Here is a 6000-nt window from a genome sequence, read left to right as displayed (position 1 = left end):
TAGGAGAAAGGATGTTCTTTAACCTCATACTTGGACAATCTTGCCTTTTAGTTACTGTTAGATATTCTTTTAAAATGCAGATCATTTGGGAGTCATTGCCGCATGAAAAAATATCAATTCTGATTGTTACCGAATGTTAGTAGCACAGGAAAAAGATGTGTTTGGCTAATTGGAAATCATCTGAATCCACTGTTTTGTTTTGTTTTATAAATCTGTGATCGCTTTAACAAGGGTCAAAAGCACAACACTTCATGACAGGCCTGCAGGGGAAGGAGTTCCAATTTTCCAGAAGTGGGTGTAAAAAGGGGAAGGCAGATAAACAAAATATGCTGTTCCTTCTGAGGTGAGGATGAAATAGTTTTTCCCACAGTCTTGAAGGATGGTTGCAATCTTCTTCCACAGAACAGAAATATGTACTGGGAAAAATGAGCCTGCGTCACAGGCTAAAAGAAGCTTCTCATACTATATGTAGAAGCAAGAGTAGATTTAATTACCTCTAAAGCTGAATTATCTCTGGATTTATGTAACAGGGGGTGGCTAAAAGAGACATACAGAGTGTAAATTTTCATAGGATCTTTAGAGGAGAAGGCTTTGTTTAGAAGCCATGGTCCTTCTTTTGCATAATGTGCAGGCTCTAATGCTCTTAGATAATTAAAGCACACATGGAGTTGGTGAATGCTTTGAAAAGGTTGGAGTACAGTATAGAGCATTAAACATTTCATTTGAAGCCACAGAAAAGGTGTAGCTATTCTAGAATAATTAAGATATGTGATTTGGCAATGATATCAGAAGTTTCTGATGCATCTTCACAAAATTGGAGTGAGATTCACATTACATGTATGAACTTAGGGATAAAATTGTATTTAAAGAGGGTCCTCTTCATAGTATGGATCAACAACAACAAAAAGACATTTTCCAGAGAATTTGACACCCCTGTATTTCTTCCAACTGCTAAAATTACAAAATTAAGAACTCACTCTTCCCTAGTAATTATTTTCAAGGTAAAATTATACGTAGCAGGGTTTTTTTTATTTTCACCACCCATGCAGGGTATTTTTTTTCACAAAGGTGGCTCTAAAGCAGTGGATCTGAAACTGAGCCACCTTTTCAGGTAGAGAGAAAAAGGAACACTTATACACTGTTCGTGGGAGTATAAATTAGTTCAACTATTATGGAAGACAGTGTGGTGATTACACAAAGACCTAAAGACAGAAATACCATTCGACCCAGCAATCCTATTACTGGGCATATTCCCAAAGGAATATAAATAATTCTATTATGAAGACAGAGGTACATGTGTGTTTACTGTAGCACTATTCACAATAGCAAAGACATGGAATCTAAGCTCATCAGTGATAGACTGGATAAAGAAAATGTGATACATATACATCATGTAATACTATGCATCCATAAAAAAGAACAAGATTATGTCCTTTGCAGGGACATGGATGGAGCTGGAGGCCATTATCATCAGCAAACTAACACAGGAACAGAAAACCAAATACCATATGTTCTCATTTGTACATGGGAGCTAAATCATGAGAATACATGGACACATAGAGAGGAACAACAAAACAACACACACTGGGGTCTTTCAGAGGGTGGAGGATGAGAGGAGAAAAAGATAAGGAAAAATAACTAATGGGTACAAGGTTTAATACCTGGGGGATGAAGAATAATCTGTACAAAAAACCCCATGACACAAGTTTAGCTATGTAACAAACCTGCAATTGTACCCTTGAACTTAGAATAAAAGTTTAAAAAAAGAAAAATTTAAAAAAAGAATCAGGTGGGGTGATTTTTAAAATTCTGATACCTAGTTATACCCCAGACAAATCAGAATATAGAGATTGGACCCATGCCTCAGTTATTGTTTTTGAAACTTTCCAGTTGACTTCAAAGTGCAACTCTGACACTTACAGGCCTTTCCAGTGAAACTCAAGTATACAATAAATAGTTCCTAAATGAGCTATCTTTTTGTATAACCCGATTTGTCTCAGTAGTCTCAGTCTCTTCTGTCTATTGTCATTTCTCTTGTGTATAAACTCATTATTTTCCTAGTTACTAAGTATAGGTGCCTATAAATTACAAGTAAAGTAACTAGAGTTTGGTTATCTGGCTCTTATAGTTGCTGTATGTATTACTTTCCTATTGCAGCTATAACAAATTACCACAGCTTAATGGCTGAAAACAATATAAATTTATTATCTTACAGTTCACATCTGCAAAGTCCCACTTGTCATATACACTAATGTATTCACAGGTTTGGGGGATTAGGATGTAAACATTTAGAGGAGCCATTGTTTTGTCTACAACAGTATAAGGAAACTAACATCTAATGGGGGCAAGACCAGAAATAATGAATTCGGGTTTTGTTGACTTGTCACATCCATTTTACCAGTCTCATTGGTCTAAACACTGCTTGCCAATATACATTTTACAGCAGTGCAGATCATGAGAACCACTCTTATCATAATGTTACATGATTACATATGAGTTAGAAGAACTTATAATCACCATTTGTCTTATTTAGTTTTAATGTATTGTTTTCAGATGAAATGCCCCAAAACATAAATTTCTCACTAAAAAGTAGTCAATTTGGGCACACTTATGTTTTGGCATCTTTGCCAATTCCAGTTATTTGAATGACTTAGGAATATAATCACAGATAATAACAGTGTGTATTTCTCTACTATGTTAGGAAACTTGTTATATAATTTTCCAGGCCCTTGCACTTGTAATGTAGTAGAATATAGAGTTCTCTAGTCTGTTCTCCTTGTACTCATCACTCATTCAAGAGATATTCTCTAAGTACCTACTCTGTGCTACCATGTCCTAGTTGCTGAATCAAGAGACCTATGAACACCCATTTTATGTAGCACTTCACCTTCAAATCAAAAATTAAACCTGATTGTCAGTGCTCCCACTAAAAGCCATTGGTCTCTTATCATTGATTGACCTAAGTAAATATTTTAATTTCTAGCCGGGCGCGGTGGCTCACGCTTGTAATCCCAGCACTTTGGGAGGCCGAGGCGGGCGGATCACGAGGTCAGGAGATCGAGACCACGGTGAAACCTCGTCTCTACTAAAAATACAAAAAATTAGCCGGGCGTGGTGGCGGGCGCCTGTAGTCCCAGCTACTCGGAGAGGCTGAGGCAGGAGAATGGCGTGAACCCGGGAGGCGGAGCTTGCAGTGAGCCGAGATCGCGCCACTGCACTCCAACCTGGGTGACACAGCGAGACTCCGTCTCAAAAAAAAAAAAAATTTCTATATAAGTAATATATAATTTCTATATAAGTAATGAAGGTAAATTTATATAGGCTAAGAATTAGTTAAATGTAAGAATATGTGTGTGTGCATGCACACACATCTTGTTTTGTTTTGTTTTGTTTTGTTTTGTTTTGTTTTTCACTGATCTCAAGGGGTTTTTCTGCCCTCATATACCTAAAAGGACTATATGGACTTAACTATGGGGATAGTATCTCATCTTCTCCTGTGAAGTCATAGTTCTCTGTATTGGGCCTATTTTCCCTAGTGCAATCATTCAGGGATGCCCTTCGGTTACCACGTTAATATAGTCTGGGGGCTAAATATTGTATAACATTAGGAATTTAAAGATAATTGAAGAAATGAGTGGAATTTCCAACCTAGGCTTTTTTCTAAAACATTCTCCACTTCTGAATCAGTATTCCTCCCTCATGCCTACCCAGGAGGAAGCAGCATTTTCAGGAAAATAGGCCATTCATTTCACCCCCTGAAATGAGGTTCTGTGCTCCTGAAAAGAAAGTCGAAATGGTGGGTCCGCTGACCTTATTGCTTAGGGATATGAAAGTGTTTATCACTCCAGTTTATCATTAAAAATTTCTCCACCAAGTCCCTGGACTTTCTGAATCTGGGGAGATTCAGAAACAAATAATAAGTAATAGTTATTACTTATTATAAATAACTATTGCTTATTATAAATAATTTTATAATTACTTATTAAAATAATAAGTATTTGAAGTAATAAGTATCTCTTTCTGGAGATAAATATAAGTATTTGAAATAATACTTATTTCAAACTGTTTTTGAAACAATACTTATTTCAAACTATTATTGAAATAATAAGTATTTGAAATATACAAATAAGTATTTGAAGTGATGGATATTTTAATTAGTTTTATTTGATCATCCCACAAAGTAAATATGTATCAAAACACCCCCATTGTACCTCACAGATATAAACAATTATTTTTAATCAATTAAAAATAAAATGGGACGTGAAAAAATCTTAGACTAAGTTCATCTAGCTTTGTCTGAAATACTCTAAAAATCCAAACCAATGCCTCTCTCATCCTGTAACGTTGTCTCAGCATGTATGCTCATTTTGTCTGACTCTGGAATAGAATTCTAAGAAACATTCTGGCATGATTCAGCTTGGCTTCCACTCCTTTGCACGAGTTTGTCAGAAATCAGAAATACTTAACGTTGCACTTTGGGTCATCCATCCTAGGATAATTTAATCCCGGATATTGTTGGTTACCCTTGTAAAGAAACCAAAAACATAGCTCAATCATCACGTGAGCCTTTGAGATCCAGGTAAAGTTTGACTGAAATCCCAATTCTAGACTTGGGGTAGTCTCAGCTTTTCCAACAAGACCCACACCTCACTTTCTCAGCTTTTCAAGACTGTACTCCTGAGTCCACAGGCATTTCTCAATCACTTCTCTCTTTAGAACTAGATTCAGAGTCCTTTCCCTATGCAACTGAAAAGTACTCATATTTGCGTTAGTCATGGTCTTTCCCATAAGTTTCTTGAGTTGAGCAGAAGAATCACATGACATAAGGTACATTTCTATTTCTTGCTGGCAAACCTTTCTCTGGCCCCTCTACTCAGTACCCAGTGCTCCCTCTGTGATGTCCTCCCTCCACCTAGTGCAGCTGGGTAAAGTGTGGTCCTGTTCCTTGCTCTGGCTGCTTCAGCTCCTGGGAATAACCAGACACATTTATCTGCTTTCCCTCACATAAGTTAGAATGCTGGTGAATAAATTTCTCTTTACATTATTTTAAATTTATATTTTTATGGAACACATGATTTATGTATGAACATAGGAACACACTTACTGCCTTATCTGCATATTATAATCTATGTTTTTATTGGATCTTGGTGATCATTTTTATCATTCCTTATGTTTTACTTGTGGAACTGAGGTATACAGAAATAAGTTTATTCAATTAATTATACTCCCGTATGAGAGGAAAATATTATCAAATAAAGCACTTTTTCTTTCTCCCTCTCAGTGTTATCCCACCTGCTCAGTACCACATGCTAGTTGTAAGTGGTTTAATCTATCAGTGTATATTCTGCTCACATAACAGGATTTCAGAGGTACTTCGGCCCAGTACTAATAAGCATTACACAAAATCAGGCCCTGTGTTAGTTTCTTTGTAATTTCCCCTGTTTTCCCCTCAGGGTCACGAAATGTCTACAACAACTCCTAGCATCATGTGCAATATAGAATAACACCAAACACAAGATGAAGAGGAAAGAATCTCTCCTCATGAATCTCTCTGTTCTTATCAGAGAGAAATGTTTGTCACAGGAGGTCTCAGCAGGCTTCTCCTCTATTCCCAGTGCCCAGAATTGATTCGTGTGCCCAAACTGAACAGGCAAAGAAGACATTAAACTAAGAGTCTGGCATTTAAAGCCTCTCCAGAAAGAGATAGGTTCTGCCTATAAGGGAAAAATGTAGCCAACTTGCTTGCAGGGAGGCAAACATCCACATGGCTTTAAGCCATCATATGATTATACCACATTTTATCTATTACTTAACTGATGGTCATGTACATAGTTTTCAGTTTTTTGGTATTACAACAATTCTGAAATAAATAGACTAGTAAATTTCTCCTTGTTTATATATGTGTAAGGATTTCTCTATAATATACGATATATACCTAGAAGTAGAATGCCTGCAGAATAAGGTCTGTACATTTTCTATTAAATATGACCAAACTGTTTT

This window comes from Nomascus leucogenys, chromosome 13 (genome assembly GCF_006542625.1).
Source record: "Nomascus leucogenys isolate Asia chromosome 13, Asia_NLE_v1, whole genome shotgun sequence".
Classification (NCBI taxonomy): Eukaryota; Metazoa; Chordata; class Mammalia; order Primates; family Hylobatidae; genus Nomascus; species Nomascus leucogenys.
The sequence above is the reverse complement of the archived record's forward strand: the minus strand, read 5'-3'. Positions refer to the sequence as shown.